General features: G+C 40.2%; 2 long non-coding RNA genes across 2 annotated transcripts in view; both read left to right on the top strand.

Annotated features, from left to right (window-relative positions):
* Positions 1 to 20,065, top strand: part of LOC135279661 (uncharacterized) — an 85,720-nt gene that overhangs the window by 41,105 nt on the left and 24,550 nt on the right. The window contains exon 3 of the long non-coding RNA XR_010346885.1: positions 18,172 to 18,236. This is a non-coding gene — a long non-coding RNA (uncharacterized LOC135279661). The remainder of the gene's footprint in view (positions 1 to 18,171; positions 18,237 to 20,065) is intronic.
* Positions 330 to 3,067, top strand: LOC135279448 (uncharacterized). Its single transcript, XR_010346679.1, has 3 exons — positions 330 to 463; positions 1,218 to 1,333; positions 2,857 to 3,067. It is a non-coding gene; the product is annotated as an uncharacterized LOC135279448 (long non-coding RNA).

The raw sequence follows: 20,065 nt of genomic DNA, 5'->3' as shown, positions 1-20,065 counted from the left end.
ATTTGTACTCTGGGCTTGCTGCAAGTCAGGGTGGCTATCAGAGCTGTGAGTGGTGTCCTGTGTAAACCTGATTTGGAAGCTAATTTATGTTTACTAAACTCTCATATATGAGGTTGATCCCATTTTTATCTTCTGGTTTTGGCCTCTTCAGTACTCCCACAGATTTTTTTTCCTATTGCACAAACAAGTGAAGATACTTTTTCATGTCCTAATGCTCTATTGTGAGCCAAGGCTTGAGTTTAAATGCTGAATATAATAATTGTGTTTCTTATCTAAAGACAGGTAAAAATTGATAAAATTCTGAAGTGATTCAGTTGATCCAATGAAACTAATTGTGTTTGTTGGCCATAGAGTAGGGGGGAAAACCAACCAACACATAAAAATCTGTTGAAGAAACTTTTGAATAAATAAACAGAAAAGTATCCTTGGAGAGCCTTTGACATCCATCAGCCTTCTTTACTTGGTAAGTACCAATAAATGTCTGTGGAAAGAAAACTCAGAATTATCTAATGTGGCGAGTACAGGGAAGGTATTTTTGGATTTCTTAATGTAGCTTTCCATTCTGCAATGCATCATTAGGTGTTATCAACAGCAAGGAAAACTGCCAATCATCTTAACAACTAACTGCTTTTAAAAAGCCATCTAGTGACTTTAATTATGATTAAGTATTTATGAAATTAAGTAGTGCCGAATACACAAATTCCATCTGGTAATGATCAAGGTGTTTATTTTCTCCATATTGTTAGACTTTGCTTTTGCAGAGCACTCTGAGCATATGCACACTCCTGAAGTTAGGAGAAGCCTCTTACATAACCAACACATTTTAGTTACCTTGAAACCCCCAAACACCTCCAAGCCTCTTTTGTTTCTCCAGTAAGCAGCTGTGATCTTCACCTCCCAGTTTTATTCAATATTCTTTCTGTGATTTACCTTTCCTCAGAGCTGTTCCCTGTGAGGGTGGGCAGGCCCTGGCCCAGGGTGCCCAGAGCAGCTGTGGCTGCCCCTGGATCCCTGGCAGTGGCCAAGGCCAGGCTGGACACTGGGGCTGGGAGCAGCCTGGGACACTGCAAGGTGTCCCTGCCAGGGATGGGCTTTGAGGCCCCTTCCAACCCAGCCCACTCTGGGGTTCTGTTTTGATTTGGGTTTTTTTTGGTTTTGTTTGGTTTTTTGCTTGCTTTTGTTTGTTTGTTATTAACAACTGGTTTGTTATTTTGCAGTCTGAAATAACTGAAATAGTAAAGCTGAGTGAGAGTGGTCCTCCAATATCCCCTAGCCTGGGAAGAAGGGTTTGGGGTAAGACATCCAATATCCTACTCCAAATAAGTTTAAACAGGTACTTGCTTTCCTATTCTACTTCAACTCATCTAAGGGTTTTATCCCAATAGAATTAAGTAGTTACTCCTTTCACTTTGGGCTTTTAATTAGCAAAAAATAAAAGCAAATAATAAACTGAAATCCACTTCAGGTGGATGAACATGGGAAGTCTGCAAGAATTTTTCAATCAGTGCTAGCTGAGGTTTTTTACTAATTTACAAACTGTTGGGATACCTTCTGAGTACTCATTTTGAAATCCAAGTATTGCAGCATTTTGGAAAATTTGAGGATCTGGTCAGGACTGGATGAATATTGCCCAAACCTATAGGTACTAGATGAATGTAGGTGGAAAAGAGCTGAAAAACCTGTGTGACTGAAAAGACCCTGTTATGTCCCTGAGGAACTGAGAGACTTAACTACAGTACAGCTTTGTAATCAACGAGATTAATCAACTGTTAACATGTCTTGCAGCTAGGAGCTCAGTACCATTTGTTAGGTACTGAAGTATCTTTGCAAATCTGGCTCTCCATCCTTCTGGCATATGGAGTCCTCCTCCTCTCCCTGGATTGTGCTGTTGCTTTTGGCAACACTGGTAGTACTGCCCTTTTTACTTTTATTTCTCCTCCCTGTGCAGAAACTCCATTTTAATGTGCTGTGACCTTCTGCTCCCTGACAGTCAGAACCCAGAACCAGGGTGGGTTGGAGCATGTTCACCCTTTGTTTGACCCTGCTTCTCACTGTCTGTTCTCCTCCCCTGCACATTTCCATTTGCCAGGGTGCCCATTGGACACCGTTTCTGTGTTTGGAAGCATTTAACTACACTTTTTTTTTCATTTTACTTTCCTTTCTTGGCTCTGAAGATATTTTGCTGATGCACTATTGTAGCTCTGGGAGGATGGGTGCAAAAAACAAATCAGTTATCCTTACCTTAATTGCCCTTATTATCCTCACCCAAACTTGTATGGTTCACTGCATATACATGCACACAGAAGAAAACCAACCTACTAATCCTCATTGTGTTCTAACAGATTCATTGACCTGACTCAGCCATCAGAGGTTTTAGGTTGGAATTTTATACTGCTAATCAGCAATGTAACACAAAATTTCCTTAGGCCTCACCTTGATGGACCAAAACAGAAAACTAAAAAATAATTCAAATTTAATTTATAAATGTAATATGCCAAATTTTGTAGGCAATTCCACCATTAGACAATATGCCTTGGTGCAGTTATATGTGTCTTCATTTTCAGAAGACCCTTCAATACATATTTATAAAGAACTAAGATTTCCCTGAATACATTTTTGTGCTTGTGCTCTTTCCCAGGCACTTTGTCACTCTCTCAATTTTTATTTTTATTTTCAGATTAATGTTTGGATTAGCCCTCCATTTTGCCAGTGATTACCCTGATGTTTAAAACTTTTATTTGAAGAATTCTCTCAAAAGGGACCATATGCCAAATTGTGTGTTGGTAATTAAAAACATACATTTCCATCATTCAGTAACCAGACAAGTCAAGTGTGCTTATTTCCTTGCACTTCCAGGCAAGAGAGCTTATATTATCTCATTAAAACATCCAACTTCAGTGGAAGTAACAAACTAAAGTCAGCAGAACACCAAGGGCTGCTTTTTTGCAATGAATAGCAGCTAAAGAAGTCACTGATATACATATTTGTGTTTTCAAGTAAATAACCCAAGATGCAGAGTGTAATAGAATGATTTTGCAACAAGCCTTGGCTCCGAAACAAATGGACAAGAGAAATAGAAGGTAGATTTTAAATGTTATTTGTCTCCCTGTAAATTATGCATTTGTATTTTAAATTACTTTACTCTTTAAATAATTAAATAAACACTGGGTTAAAGACACTCATTTATGTGTCATAAGACTGCTCAGTGTTAAATGAGATTAAACGAGTCTTTTATTTTTGGTTAATAGTTGAATTATTAATTGTTCTTGTATGCCTCTATAGGGATTATTTGAAGAACAGAATTTAGACTATGTTATCCTAAGGAATACAGAGTGTCTGTTTTTAATTCACTGCTGAATTAACTGTGTTGGGGTCTGAGGAGAAGGCTGCTGGCCACCAGCCAACAGCAATTGCCACAAGTCAAAAGAGCTGCAGGCAGCAGGTCAAATTTAAAAAGTACAGAACGCTAAAGCTCAATTATTTAAATCAAAAAACCTAGTGTGGATGATCAAATAAGCAGTTGAGAGTATTTGATTGGGAGCACATGGAAACCATCTGTTCCTCTTAAAGCAACCCGCAGTAATAAATACAGGCAATCAGTGCTGTTAGATGGCTACACTTACTTAGGACATTAGGATGCCATTCTCTGACAATTTATAAAAATATTTCAAATTATTTGTGGAGAAAAGCATGTAGATGTGCACATGTGAAATGCTCCACAAAGGTGTGAAGATTTTACCTGGTTATTCTTCACCACAAATTAATGTTGTGTAAGTATAGATTTTTTCTGCTTTTTTTTTAAATTTTATTTCTTTTTCTTGATGAACTGTCCATTCCAGATAGATTTCCAACAGAGTGTTCTGAACTCTGTTATTTTACATGTAGTCTTTGTTGGAAAAATGTCTTACATTTCTTTTATATTTTCATAAAAGAGTGTTTGGGTGCAAAGGAAATGGTCCAACACCAAAGGGTGCTGGAATTGATTGAAAGTGAAGCAGAAATATCTGATAGCAAAATATTTTTGATAGCTGTTGTGATATTTAATCCATTGTTGCTTATTATAGGAGAGGTTTATAATAGTTGAATTCATTACCACTAACTGAGATAATAAAATAAAAACAAGTATACAGGGGGCTTGTCCTGAAATCATATTTCTAAGCTGTAGTGGCTGTTTCCTGCATTTCAGCCCCAGGGCAACCTCTCTCCAGAAACAGGAGTATATTTGGTCCTTATATACAGAAGCATTCTGAAATTTTATGGAAAGTTTCTTCCAAATAGATGGGACTTGTCTTCTGTTGGTGGAATGATTGCAGGGAACAAATGTAGTGATCAGGCACATGAAACAGCACAGAAGTGTTGGAGAGGAGCTGATTTTTCATCAGTGTACATCTCTTGTATTACCTAAATATCAAATCTTGTTGGTATTAGAATCACAGAACATTCTAACCCAGGAGATTCACTGAATCCAAGCAGCTCCTGTGGGGATCCAGCCCATCACTTTGGTGTTCCTGGCACCATACTCTAGTACTGTACAAAATAAAGGAATGTGTTCCTTACCTCCAAAGTTCTTCAGTCTGCCCAATAACGTCAAAAATATCAATTTGCACAGGCACAAGGTGTTAGTGGAAGATCTGTGAATATCCAGGCTTGATTGTCATAGGGGTACACATGGATCATCACCTCTTAATCCATTTCAAGTATGAATTTACTTGTTAAATTCTTCCTGTCCTTTCCCTCTTTACTTTCAGTATCTGGTCTTTTGGTCAGTAATTCTACGCACCAGGCAGGAGTTTTGGAGCTCTGCTCAGCTTCCTGATGCCCAGGAACCTGGGATAAATAGCTGTTGCATACACAGCAAGAGCAATAATTCTTGAGACATCCCTGAAGTCAGTTTTGATAGCTCTGTGCTGCCCAGTGCCTAAATTAATATCCAGTAGTTCTGTTGTGGATGGAGTTTAATTGCTGCCAGTCACTTTAGAACCTGAAGAGTATTTTGGATGCTTCACAGAAGCAGAGAATTGAAACTGCAGGAAGTCTTTGGGTCAAGAAAAAACACAATAATGTCAGTGCCTTTCTAAATGGTCTGTTTCTTTTGAGGAATTTTGTGCTTGTGAAAGCAAAGTACAAAAGACAAGGAATCCTCAGTGAAGGAGTCTGTTATGAAACCTTGAGTCCCACCTAAACAACCTCATGAAGTGCTGTCCAAACTAAAGCTTAGGAGGGCATTTTTAACATTTTAAGAGGAGAAATTTAGGAGGAGAAAGTTGGAGGGTTGAATGAAGAAATCACATGTCATCATGTGATTAAGGAGCATCAGGGAAAGTGAAAGGGAAATAGACTGGTGGAGTTCAGCCCTTCCATCTTTAAATGAGGCCTCTGACTGAGAGACTGAGAACTTATATGCCTCCCACTCTCAGGCAAGAGAAGTGCACCTGGTGGATGAAGAGGAGTGGAAATTGGTCCCCATTCTTGGTCCCCAATTTTGTTATTACCATGGGAGGTAATAACAAAAACTCCTCCCCATCCCCATCATCCAGCCAGGTACCACTACAGAATAGGTATGAGGTCCTGGAACTAGAGACCCAACTAGATGACTTAGAAGAAAACTGTCTGCCCATTGAGCCCCCCAGTTATGATTCATCTGTAAGATGGATCACTACCTCTAACATCAAGAAAAAAAGAAGGGTAATCGTAGTAGGTGATTCCCTTCTGAAGGGAACTGAGGGCCCTGTATGTCGACCAGACCCATCCCACAGGGAGGTCTGTTGCCTCCCTGGGGCCCGGGTACAAAATATCACTGAGAGACTTCCTGGGCTGATTCAGCCCTCTGATTATTATCCACTGCTGATACTCCAGGCTGGCAGTGATGAGATTGAAAAGAAGAGTGTCAAGGCAATTAGAAACGACTTTAGGGTACTGGGTCAGGTAGTTGATAGGGCAGGAGCACAGGTAGTGTTCTGCTCAGTCCCTTTGGTGGCAGAGGAAAATGATGAAAAAAACAGGAGAATCCGCATCATCAACAAATGGCTTAAGGGTTGGTGTCATCGGCAAAATTTTGGATTCTTTGATCATAGGGAAACTTTTACAGCATCTGCTCTGCTGGAACCAGATGGGTTACATCTCTCTGTTAAGGGCAAAAGGTTTTTAGCTCATGAACTGGCAGACCTCATTGAGAGGGCTTTGAACTAGGTTTGAAGGGGGAAGGGGATGCAGCTGGGCTCTCTGGAAGCAGGCCCAAGGGTTACAAGGCTAAGTTAGGGGTGAAATCAGCAGCCCAGCTGAGGTGCATGTATACCAATGCACGCAGCTTGGGCAACAGACAAGAAGAGCTGGAGGCCATGGTGCAGCTGCAGAGCTAGGATGTAGTTGCCATCACAGAAACATGGTGGGATGCCTCACATGGCTGGAGCGCTGCACTGGATGGCTACAAGCTCTTCAGAAGAGACAGGAAAGGAAGAAGAGGTGGAGGGGTAGCCCTTTATATTAAGCAGACTCTTGTTGCCATAGAAATTGAAACTAAGGAAGCTGGAGTTGAATGTCTATGGATAAGAATTAAGGGGAAGGCCAACAAGGCTGACACCCTACTGGGAGTCTGTTATTGTCCACCCAACCAGGAAGAAGAGGTAGATGACTTGTTCTATAAGCAGCTAGGTAATGTTTCGAGATCATCAGCCCTTGTTCTTGTGGGTGACTTCAACCTACCAGACATCTGCTGGGAACTTAATACAGCAGAAAAGAAGCAGTCCAAGAAATTCTTAGAGAGTATGGAAGACAACTTTCTGTCACAGCTGGTGGGTGAACCCACCAGGGGAGGGACTATGTTAGATCTGCTGTTTACAAATAGAGATGGGCTGGTGGGAGATGTGATGGTTGGAGGTCGCTTGGGCCAGAGTGATCATGAAATAATAGAGTTCTCAATATTTGGTGAAGTCAGAAGGAGCACCAGTAAGACTCTTGCACTGGACTTCCGGAGGGCAGACTTTGGCCTGTTTGGGAGACTTATTCAAAGCGTGCCTTGGGAGACAGCCCTTAAAAACAAAGGAGTCCAGGAAGGGTGGACATGCCTCAAAACAGAGATCCTGAGGGCACAGGAACAGACTGTCCCTGTGTGCTGAAAAATAAGTCAGCGGGGTAAACGTCCAGCCTGGCTGGGCAAAGAGGTTTTAGAGGAACTCAGGAATAAAAAGAGGACCTATCAGCTTTGGAAGGAGGGTCAGGTCTCTAAGGAAGTATTCAAGAAGGCTGCTAGAGCGTGCAGGAAAAAAATTAGGGAGGCCAAATCTCAGTTTGAACTTAGAATGGTGACTTCTGTAAAGGATAACAAAAAATGGTTTTACAAATGCATTCATGCTAGCAGGGAGGGTAAGACCAGCCTTAGTTCCCTATTGGACAAGGCAGGGAACTTAGTATCTGCAGATGAGGAGAAGGCAGAAGTGCTTAATGACTACTTTGCCTCAATTTTTAGTGGGAAGAGGACTTGCCTTCAAGATACTTGCCCCCCTGGGCTGGTTGATGGTGTCAGGGAGCAGAATGGTTCCCCCTTTATCCAAGAGGAGACAGTCAAAGAACTACTGAAATGCCTGGATGTTCATAAATCTATGGGATCTGACGGGATCCACCCCAGGGTAATGAGAGAGCTGGCAGATGAGCTTACAAAGCCACTCTCCATAATTTACCAACAGTCCTGGCTCACTGGTGAGGTTCCGGAAGACTGGAAGCTGGCCAATGTGACACCCATTCACAAAAAGGGTGCAAAGGAGGATCCTGGTAATTATAGACCAGTCAGTCTGACCTCAGTACCTGGCAAAATAATGGAACAGTTTATATTAAGTGCCATCATGAAGAATTTACAGGATGGCCAGGGTATCAGACCCAGTCAGCATGGGTTTAGGAAGGGTAGGTCATGTTTAACCAACCTGGTCACCTTTTATGACCAGGTAATCCTCCTAGTGGATGCAGGGAAGGCTGTAGATGTTATTTGGATTTCAGCAAGGCCTTTGACACTGTCTCCCACAGCATACTCCTAGATAAGCTGACAGCCTGTGGCTTGGACAGGAACATTCTGTGCTGGGTAAGGAACTGGCTGCATGGCCGAGCTCAGAGAGTGGTCGTGAATGGTGCTGCATCCAGCTGGAGGCCAGCCACCAGTGGTGTCCCTCAGGGGTCTGTGCTGGGGCCAGTTCTGTTTAATATTTTTGTTGATGATATGGATGAGGGTTTAGAGTCTTTCATTAGTAAATTTGCAGATGACACTAAGCTGGGAGCATGTGTCGATCAGTTAGAGGGACAGAGAGCTTTTCAGAGGGACTTGGAACGGTTGGATGGATGGGCAGAATCCAATGGGATGAAGTTCAACAAGTCCAAGTGCCGAGTCCTGCACTTTGGCCACAATAACCCCCTGCAGCGTTATAGGCTGGGGATGGTGTGGCTGGACAGTGCTCATGTGGAAAGAGACCTGGGGGTACTGGTTGACAGTCGGCTGAACATGAGCCACCAGTGTGCTCAGGTGGCCAAGAAGGCCAATGGCATCCTGGCCAGTATCAGGAATAGTGTGTCCAGCAGGAGCAGGGAGGTCATTCTTCCCCTGTACTCGGTACTGGTGAGGCCACACCTTGAGTACTGTGTCCAGTTCTGGGCCCCTCAGTTTAGGAGGGACGCTGAGATGCTTGAGCGTGTCCAAAGGAGAGCAACGAGGCTGGTGAGGGGCTTGGAACACAAGCCATATGAGGAACGACTAAGAGAGCTGGGTTTGTTTAGCCTGGAGAAGAGAAGACTCAGAGGTGACCTTATCACTCTCTACAACTTCCTGAAGGGTGGCTGTGGTGAGCTGGGGGTCAGTCTCTTTCTCCGAGCAACAACAGATAGAACAAGAGGACACAGTCTCAAGCTGCGCCAAGGGAGATACAGGTTAGACCTAAGGAGGAAGTTTTTCACAGAAAGAGTGGTCAAACACTGGAATCATCTGCCCAGGGAGGTGGTAGAGTCACCATCCCTGGATGTGTTTAAAAGGAGACTAGATGTGGCACTTAGTGCCATGACCTAGTTGAGGTATAAGATAGGATGGGTTGGACTCGATGATCTTGAAGGTCTCTTCCAACCTAGAGATTCTGTGATTCTGTGATCATTTGTGTCCTGCTCTGAGAAGGAAATTTAGTTTTAAAAGTTACAGTGAGTGTATCCAAGAAGTCACAAGCTCCTTCCACTTGTCCCTGTAAGAGAAACAACTGAAAGTCTTCAAACCTCAGTGAGTGAATCACAGTTTGATACCTGTGCAAGGGAGAGATTAAATGAATCAAGCAAAGATGTTCTGAACATATCTACAATAAACTACTTACCTTTCAAAACTAGGGCATCTAAATTTGTAAAATAAACCTAGGAAACTGTTAAATAATTTGCATAAATATGGAACTCCATCTTTATGTATCATAAGAGGAAATGACCTCTCACTTCTTTTTTTTTTTTTTCTCTTAAATTTCCTTGGTACACATGGCTTTGGGTGTGTTGAAAGGATATAGGCTGAGGAAAATTGGTAGAATAATATAATGCCCTTTATGTCTTCTACTATTGGCTGGTAAAGATTAAAGTTTTGGGCAGTTCTGCTACATGTAATTTAATAAACAGCTTGGTGATGGTAGGTAAATTTCTGAAGCAGCAACATGGGGCATATTTCTCTTTTTTTGGGAGTGTAATATGTCCTCTGTCCATCTTTTGAGTTTCATGGGCAGGAGAAAGGCTAGACTGAAGTTCAGGTCAAGCAGCATAATAAAAATGTAAGTCAAAAGTCAAAAAGAACATTCATAACCTTCTTTTCTGGGAGTTTTGTATGAAAACATGTTTTGTTTTCCTTCGCTGTGGTGCTCATTCATTTTCCTCCACCTGTGCAGCTGTGAAGTTGCACCAAGGGGGAGACCTCATGTAAACCTCTGTTCTTTGAAGTAAAAAATCTTCACTAAATAAGAATGGCTCTGAAACAGCTTAAAGGCAAGCAACATCATGTACCTGATGGGAACAAATATCACTTTCAAAAGCATTCTTTGGGTAGTCCTTCAGAATGTTTTTACACGAGTCAAACTGAAAATCTGGAATTTCAAATGCAGGTGCTGTTGTGATCATTTGGAATAATGATCTTTCAATAACACTTCAATATATTTCAAATATCTTTGTTCAGTTACATAAAGTTATGAATCAATTAATTACACGTACAGATGGGCAAAGCAAGCCACTTAATGTTGATGACTCTAGAAATAATGCACACTATAAGCACTTTGAATTTTTTTGTAGAGGTGGCAGTACATTGCACAATTTTTTTGTACCAATGGTTAGGCAACTAATTACAGTGTTCTGTATTTGTGCTGTCACTAAATGGTTTCACAGTGTGTAGCCACATCAGTTCTGTTCTTGAATTTGGCAACTTCAATTATTGCTGATAAAAGCTGACTTGTTCAGAAAGTCTAAACTATGGGAAGTATGCTATTAAATTCTCCAGGGATCCTGTTTTCATTTAAACTGCACTCTTTAGTATCAAAAACTTGAAATTTCAATGAACAATTGAATAAAAAATGTCAATTTTTAAGCAGAGCTCAAATCTTAGAATGTGGAGTGCCCTTCTGGCTTATGTAAGAACTGTTTTATTTCAGAATAAAAATGCTGCAAGGTTCCCTAAAGACAGGTAAACATTTTAAGATAAAATTGTCTCCTTTGCATGAGTGAGCACGGTAAAAATTTTGCTTTTTGTGAGGTGCATGAGTGTAATCTGTTCTTGCAATGTCCATTAAAATAAGGTTGAGAAGACAGCACAGTTGTGTGTTACTGACAAGCTTTTAAAAGTAAACTCTGCATTGGTGGTAGATGGGGAAAACAATTCCATCTTGTGGAGTGAACCACAGGTAAAGCTGTAATTCTGGAGTTGGGGCTCAGACTGAAATCCCATGGAACTCACAGCCTGCAAGTAACAAATTATATTAATGGCAAGAAAACAGCTATTTGTGCATACCCAGTGCAGAAGAGGTGCTAGAGATCAACAGGTAATCCTCTTATCAAACAGTGTGTAATGAACACTGATAACACAGCAAGAGAAATAAAGTATGCAGGAGTGAGTAATATGATGTGTGTTTTTCTAGAATTACTTTCTTTGTTGGGGAAGAGGAGTAAAACTTGCTGTGTGAAGGGTACCTGGTGAGAAATAGGAGTGGAATGAAGTGGATAAGCGAGGGCAGGAGGAAAGGTAAAGGCCAAGGGGTTGTGAAGACAACAGCAGGGGAATTTGGGGGTAATGACAGAATTCCAAGAGAGGTAGAGGGCTGGCTGATAGCCTGGGGGAGGCAGCTGCTTTAGGAAGCAGCAGAAGCTGCACACATTCAGGGTTGGTTAAAGAACATGTCAGAAAGGAAGCCAACAAAAGAAAATTCTCCTTTCTGCGTTGCAGTGCTTGGGTGGTGCTGATGCACCTTGCTAAGCATCTTACAAGGTGTAGGGATGTTTTGTGTTTCAGGCCATTTCCAGCTTAATCTCCTGATAAGCTTCCTAACATCTGTTCTGAACCTGACATTTATTTTCTTTTCTGTGCTATCCTTGAGGTAAAATTCTTTTCTCTGGTCCCACAGCAGCTCTCTTATCTAAGCTGCAGATCTTTTTAGGAGTTTACATCCATTGACAGGAAGTTTTGCATACCAGTCAAGCACAGAATGTATTTAGCGATTCTTCACTTTCTCACTTCAAATGTTACAGAAAAGAGAATTAAGGAGGTTCTTGCAGATTGTTTTCTGTTATTGTTGCTGCTATTCTGGATTTTTTTTCCCTTCACAACTTTTTCAATGACTTAACACTTGATTTTGGAGAAATAAATGACCAGCTATTGACAGGTAGCATTCATTGCAAGTGTAATTTCTGGCTGTGTGCACTTTATCAAATCCATAATCTGGCAAGCATTTGATTAGGAAGTAAAATGCTGCATATCATTTTGAATTTAAATTTTTCTGTTGCTCCTGGAGAGTTATCACATTTCTTTTTACAGCTAACCTGTTTTAGAGGACTGTGGACTTGTGTTGTCAACAAGTAGAAAAATTCATTCATAATTTTTGTGGTGACTGAAGCATACCACGTTTTTTTTGTTTTTGTCAGCACATTTTAGTCTCCTAGGTGTTTACAGGAGCTGCATGTTCTTCACTGTGTTCTTCACCACATTCCTAAAAAATTTAAAGGTGCTTCCTTTGAACAGCACAATGATCTGAAAGATGTGGGGGCGTGGGGTTGATTTGTTTGTTTGTTGTTTGTTTGAGGGTTTGATGGATGCTTTTTAGGTGAAAAGAAGATTCTCCAATTACATCGACTGATAGGAAGGAGGTATTCCCTAGGATAAACAGGCATTCCTCAGGGATTCCCAAGGAAAGTGGTTTATGAGAGAGCAGAACAAAGAAATTGTCAAGATTGACAAATAATGAGATATCTACAGGATGAAAACACTTTGTTTTCAAAGTAAGTGAACATTAAAATACCAGTGCAGAGCTCTCTTAAAATACTTGATGGAAATTTATGGAAAATAGAGTTTTAATCTTGAAAGGATCAGTTTTATACACAGTTAGGAAATACTCAGGACATGTGGCAGTAGAAGTAATTAATAATTTTTTAACTCAAATTATCTATTTATGATTTTTGGTAAAGCCATTATGAACATTAGCATGGCAAGTAGGAAAAAATGGTATTCAGCTCCTGGGGAACACATTTCTGGTTTTAAATTAATAGGTAAAATAGGTTGCATAAAATGTAAGAACTGGTACGAAACACAGAATTCTAGTGATATCAATTAGAAATTGAATCAAGAATCAATACAAACAATTTTCCAAAGTATTTTTAACAACAGGAAGATTTCCCTATTAGCGGTGCATTCTAGATAAAGTAGTGTATAATGCAAATGGAGAAAAAACAAGTGTTGGAACCCTGGTTGGTGAGAATTTTAGATTTCCTGTGTTGCCAGGCACTGACCCCCAAGAGAACACTGCATTTGACCTGGAGAAGGCTTCCAAAATTGAGTGATAGGACTGGGATTGTGGGTGTGGAGTTTGAATAGAAGTGTGTACTATCACATAGTAAAAAACTTCGAGTTTAAAGTTTTAGAATATACAATATATAAAAAACAAGATAGAAATTTTAAGGTGGAAGCTAGTCCTTCTTATTCACCTTCTGTTTCAAAGGTTTAGGTAGTATTGTGTAATTGGATAAAAACATCAGCATTGTGTGGCACAAGTAGTTAATCATTAGGTTAAAAGTAAAAATAATTTAGGTGTCACTTCTCAATTAGACAGTTTATCCTTAAATGGCCTTCTAGAGAAAAAGATTCAGCTCAATTTTTAGTTTATATGTGAAATACTATAGGACTCATAACTTATAAGACTGTACTATAGATAAGAATTAATAAACATCTGAATCTGAACAAGAAATACCATCTCACACATTTAATCCCAACCTTAACAAAGAACCCCTAAAGAATCCAAAAACATGCTGCGACTTCCAAGATAATATTTTTCCAGTTCTGTCCAGCCCCAAACTGACACCAAAGTAAGACTTTTAATAAAACTATAAGTTGAAAGATCTTAATGTGTCTTTAAGACCACATTAAGATCTTTCAACTTGCCATATTTACTGCTGGCTTCTCCTGTTGCTTCAGTGCTTTTCGTTCAGTAGATGAACTTTTAACAAGTATAAGTCCACTGCATTTTGCATGGTCAGGGTGGGTGGAGAAACCTCTGGCCATTCTCTGAACAAAGGAGGATATCAGATCAAGAAATTTTGATTCTTTATGAGATGCCACTCCTTCTGGAGCAATGTCGGACCCTACAGACCAGGGCTTGGTGTGGAAATGGCACGGGCATGTCAGCTAAAAACTGTTGTTGTCACAGATTGAATTAGTCTGGGGCTGTTTCTTTAAAGGAACATTTCAGTCACAGAGGCATTTGCAACTCATAAAAGTCTGTGAAATTGTTTTCAGGAAGCTTGTGATCCTCAGATCAAAAGGACTGCTTCAGTTCTTTAGGCATTCAGGACTCCTTTTTTGGGACTCTTGTAATTTAAATACAGCTCAAAACATGATATTTTATTTTATTTCAAATGTAAGGGAGTAATAATTCACAGCAGAGGTCTCCATTTGAATTTCCAGGGTCAAATGCCCTTGGAACACTGAGCTGTTTCCAGAATCCTGGCTGATCCCAACCCCCCAGTGTCCATAGGAGTGTAAGTGATGGGACTGTAGCACTGGGAGCTGTGCATCCTTTCCCTCTCAAGGTCAATAATGCACAGGGTGAGGGCTCTCCTATGGATTTTCCAGTGTGGTCATTGCTCCTGGGATGACTGGAGGCATGGCAGCATGGGACCTTGAGAGTATTTGGAGAATCCATTATGTTTCTGGATAGTTCTGCTCCATGTCCTTTTGGCTTGGACATAGCATGTGGAATGCTTGCCATTTTTACTTGGAATTTTTCTTTATTTTTCATTAAGTAAGCAGGCTTTGTTTCCAATAGCTGTAGCATGATGTTAAATGGAATTGAATCTCTGTCTTTTATTCCAGTTGCTCTGAAAAAATTAGCAAACTCCCCTAATTAACTAAGTTCTGGTAAGTGCAATTAGAAGGGTACTCACCAAACATACGAACAGGACCGTGAGGAGAAAAAAATATCCCAACATGCACTAATTTTGTACTTTTGGGGAATTGTTTTTTATGGTTTTACATGTCTTGGTTGATGTTTATGGCAATACTAGAAGTTTAGAAATGTAAGGCATGAACTCATTTTTTCTAGAATACAAAATATGTAGCTCATGGTTTGAGCAGGATTTTGAGAACTTTAGTTTTCTATGAGTTTAGTAAGTTTGAAACTTTGGTGCTGGTTTGAGAAATTAATAAACAATGTCTACATCTTATCAGCTAGTCATATTTCTCTGCCCTTGTTAGAAACTAATATTGTTATACATGCAGCCTGAAATCACCTATGCAAGGAAGACCCCTTTATTAAAGTGCATTCTGATTGGGATTTCCTTCAGGATTCCTAAGGAAATAATAAGAATTTGAGAGCTGTCATACACTGTATCTTGTTCCTAACACCTGAAGCTGCAGAATTTTCACTGTTTCCAGAAAAAAGGACTAGAAATGTTGAAGGAGAAGAGTGACCTTTCCCCTCTTTATTATTTGAGCTTTTGGCTAACAATGGTGCAGATTTATTGAGTTGGAAATGCCTTGAAAACTATTCAAATCACATTTGATTGTGACTTGTGAAGAATCTTCCAGGAATTATAGCTCAGACTTTTAAAAATTATTCTTGTGTTTCACCATATCTTGTAGCAATGAATTTCACGATGTAACTATGGATTGTGTTAAAAGTTTAAGCATTACTTTCCTTTTTGGACTTTTAATATGCTACCTAATACTTGCATTGATGGTTTCTCAGTTCTTGTACTGTGAGAAAATCTATTGCCCCACAGTTTTTTCCTCACTACTTCTCAGGATGTTATAAAATCTCTGTAGTATCCTAATGCCTCTTTCTCAGACTGTTCTAGCCAGTCCTTCTGTGGTGTTGTCTTCTCTAATCTTCTTATTCCCCTTCTCTGAGCTCTGTGACCAGACTGGCTCCAATATGAGATGCCATTCTTCCATGAATTTAAATCAAGCAGAATTTCTGAAAATAATGTAATAATTGTATGGGTTATATTTTTTTTTAATTTTCAGAGAACTGGCCAGGGTGAGATAAAGATCTCTGTTCTGAACTCACTTGGTTTGGTTCAGTACCCGTCTCAGAAAGACTCTTTTTCTTTAGCATTAACTGCTTTGGACTTAATTGACATTTATCCCCAAGTTAAATCAGGATATGAAAAGTTCTTCCTGCAAGTCTTAGTCTAGTTAATGTGAGAAAAAAGAAAGTGTGATGAGTATGTAATTCCAGAATAATCTCTGTGGCAACAGTTATTTGTGCTGGATTATTTTATTCCCTCCAACTGAAATGTATGAAGTAAGCAGAGTGCTGGGAAGTCAAGTCAGAGAAAATAGAAGTTCTACCATGGCTGCCAGTGCTGTGAATGATCTACCTGTCAGCACATAGTCTGCTCATGAAGATGAACATGTGCTCTCCTGCAATGATTTACATGGCTTGGTATGTTTGGAACATTATTTGCCTCAGTGAAGATGTCATTTTTCCTGCTTTTCCTAGATTTGTGTAGACAGATGACTTCATGGCCAGAATTCTTTGTCTCTGTGCTGAATTGCTGCAATACTTTACTGTCTCTGTGGCTTATTATGGACTGCCTGCTGTGCCAACACTTATCAGCAGTACTGTACGTGCTGCACTTCACATGCACAGCTCCTGCAAAAAGCTCTGCAAGAGGAACTGCTTGATGGATTTGGGGGAGATGCTTTTGCTGTTGTGCTTTTCTAAAATGGGTGAGCACTGAATGAGCCCAAAGGAAGCTCCAGGATGAGCAGAGGATGGAGCAGCTCTGCTGGGAGGAAAGGCTGGCACAGCTGGGATTGTTCCAGCTTTGGGGTGAGCTCAGTGTGGCCAATCTCTGGAGATGTCCAAGGCCAGGTTGGATGGACCTTAGAGCAGCCTGAGATGGTGGAAGGTGTCCCTGCCATGGCAGGGGCTGAACAAAATATCTTTAATGTCTCTTCCAAACCATTCCACAATTCTCAGAGCAAAGCCAGCATAGGTCCTTGTTCTGAAGAGTGCCTAAGTGTACCCTTACTCTAAGCAAGTGCCTGAAACTCTTCTTGAGATATGAAATGACCAAATCCACACATTTTGTTAGTGGGTGATCTAACAGACTTTCTTTTCATCCCATCTGTTTCTCTTGAAATTTTCTCAACATTTTTGGAACTTCTTACTTCAAAAGATAAGTCCTATGAAGAAGGAAAAAATACCTGGAGTTATTTAATTTAGCATTTCCTTTTTCCTGGAGAGGAGTTGTAGCTTTGTAACCAACCAGGTGTGTTTGTGCTTGTAGCTGAATGAAATAGTAAATACTAAACTTGAACAAAGGGTTTTTATTTTAAAATCCAACTCTGCCTTCATTTCTTTGATATTAGTTTATGATTCTTTCCCCTGATGGCTAAGATACATGTTTTCAACAGAAATCTGCACTGTGTGCTCCCCAAACCTTCTTGTGAACTTTGTCAACAGCTTGGAAAACAGGTGTGCTAAGATTTAACACAGAGTTTTTGATGATTTTGATAGGACTTGCCAGTAACTCCCTTTTCCTATTTTTTCTTTCTTTTATTTTTTTTTAAATACTGCTATTATTGTTACAAGCTACCATGATAAAATAAGCAGATCTTGAATAACAGAGTTATAATTGTCAGGGTGGCTAAAACATAAGTGTGTACTTTAAACATTTTTCCAAATAGTCTGAGAACTGTGCTTTGCTTGCACATATCTCTATCCAAAGCATTTTTAAAGAAGCAAATAAGGTCACTCTGGTCATCTAAAATGTGCCCTTTGTCCATTTTTACATATTTTTACATTACATGGGTTGTAAAGTTTAAACTTAACTGATGCTTGCATGCCTTGTTTGACTGAGGCCACAGTAAACTTCCAGAACACTCCTGGCTCCTTTATAAAGACAAATGATTATTTGCCATGATACCCCTTTGCAATTTTCAGACAAAATGGGTAATATTTATTTAATATACAAGTTATGCATCATGTCTGTCTTTTTGTTACCAACATTACAATTTATTTTTCTTTAATTTCTCATCTCTCTTGTCTACTGCTGCTTGCAAGAGTAACCCATTCAAAAGACTCCTCCTTGTAATTAAATTCCTTGGGCAGAATGTTCATTGGAAGAATGAAGATATTTGCAGCAGTGTATTGCACCTTCAGCAGTGGACACTGTGAGTGTCCCAGAGGGAAATGGGCACAAAAGATGAAATAATTGGCAGTTGTCAGCTGCATGTCTCTATCCCAGAGCCCAGGCCCCTGGGAAGGAGTGCTTGTGGTTGGTGTGCTCCTTGTGAGGGTCGATGGCCCCTGTGACAGTGACAGGGCCAGGTGCCTCACCTGGCTGGAGCTCCACGCCCAGGTGGCAGCAAAATGGGAAAACAAACTCTGGCAAACTTCAGCAGGCTCCTGATGGACTGGCACAGGTTTCCTGCAGGAAAACTAAATGCTCACCAAACAATTGTTTCACTTACAGGTAAAGTTCTGCCTCTCCTCAGCCCTTGAAGGAGTTTAGCCACCACAAGGCCTGGAGAAAGGGAGGTAAGTGCACTCTTGCAGTGACTAATTTATAGAGGTTTTTTCATCACTTCTGCTGGAGATTAGTCAGTCTTCTGGTACCATTCTTGACCTTTGAGTCTGATCCAATTTGCAGTGAAGATGTTGGAATAATCTAGGGGCATTTTTGAATGAGAGCCATAATCATACAATTACAACATTATAGAGTCTTTCAGGTAGGAAAAAACTTTTAAGATTGAGTCCAACAATTAAGCCAGCACCGCCTGAGCCACCACAAAACCACGTCCCTGAGTGCCACATCTATACGGCTTTTAAATACCTCCAGGGATAGGAAACTAGTGTTTAAAAAAATATTAGTGAAATAGGCTCTTCTCTATACAGTATTAGGCTTGTAATCTGCCAGTGGCAGATAGTTAGAAATGCAATAGTAATTAGTGCACAGGATATTCGACAAAGGAAAATATTTTTGATAAAATGCATTCTTATTTAATCTTTTGTACCAAGAAATATGTTTTTATTATCAGATTACTGTTAGTTTATATCCTCTCTCAAATGAATTATGTCTGTATTTTGTGTTTATAATAGTATACATGCAGCACAAGAAACAGGAAAGCAATACTCATTCATGCAGATGTCATTTTATTACAGAGAACCAAAATAATCCTGGGTTTTGTTAGATTTTTTTCAAAATATCTTGGGTTTGATTAAAATGATTTATTTTAGAAGGCCTCTCTCTATCACCTACTCTTGTCCTCATATGCGGTGGTGCTTTTCCAAGCAGATTGCTCAGGATCTGTGCATTGGGCACCTGGTGTGGCTGCTGGAAAGTTTCAGAGGGGTAGGGAATGGTCTCCCAATGCATAGAAAAACTCTCTGAGCATCCTCAATCCATACAGGCTTTGAAATGTCCATGATATTTGCTAAAGCACTTTGTGGTCTGACCTTTCTCGATAGAAACGCTTCCCCAAGCCAGGCCCTGCCTCTTCCCTGCACCTCTTTGCACTTTAGGACAGTCTCATATTGTGATGTTCCCTGAAGGTCCCTGAACAGGCTAAATCTCCTTTGCTAAAGTTCAGAGCTCTAATTTAGCTGAGTTTTTTTCCTGCTCACTTCTCTCAGGATCTTAAGCTCCACTGTGTGATCTTTGCAGCCCCGGCTGCCATGGACCTTCTCATCCTCAGTTTTTCCTATTTATGAGGTAGGAGGTCCAACAGTGATTGTTCAACCTGCAGAACCAAGTTACCTCCTGGTTAACCTGCAGATCACAGCTTTGAGGCTTCCCTCAGAAGGTTTTCCATCATTTTTAAACTTCAGAGTATATTAAGACCAATGGGGTGGGGAGAGAAAAAAACCAAGCATTGTGTGTTTTTTTTCAGATTATTTGTTAATGCTTCTGGTTTTGGATTCTCTTTGACATCTTCCACATTTCTCTTTGTTTTGTCACTTGGCTGTAAATAACACAATAATATACTTTCCTGGCCCTTAGGAAGGCAATGCTCTCCCACTTGTCTTGTAAAATGGACTTATCATTGAGAGGAGCATTTCTGGCAGCCCCTTGAAGAGCTTTAAATTGAAACATCCTTTTAGTGTGGAGTGGTAATCAAAATGCTCGTGTGCTGTATGGGAGAGGAGAAGTAAAGGTTTTTCAATTTTATGGCACAGAGATTTTCCCATTGTTGTAGGAGTTCCTCCATTAAAGAAGTCACCTTAAATTGCCACAGAGGTCCCAAAGAAATTCTAAAAAAATGTTTGCTTTTGGAGAGCAGTGTTTGGAGCAGTTGTAACTGTAATTGTACCCTGTTGTTGCAGGTTCTCTGTCTGGCTTTGCTCTGTGTGTTCTCCTTCATCCAGAA

This window comes from Passer domesticus, chromosome 12 (assembly GCF_036417665.1).
Source record: "Passer domesticus isolate bPasDom1 chromosome 12, bPasDom1.hap1, whole genome shotgun sequence".
NCBI lineage: Eukaryota > Metazoa > Chordata > Aves > Passeriformes > Passeridae > Passer > Passer domesticus.
Note: the sequence above shows the minus strand (reverse complement) of the source record. Positions and strands in the feature narration are given on the sequence as shown.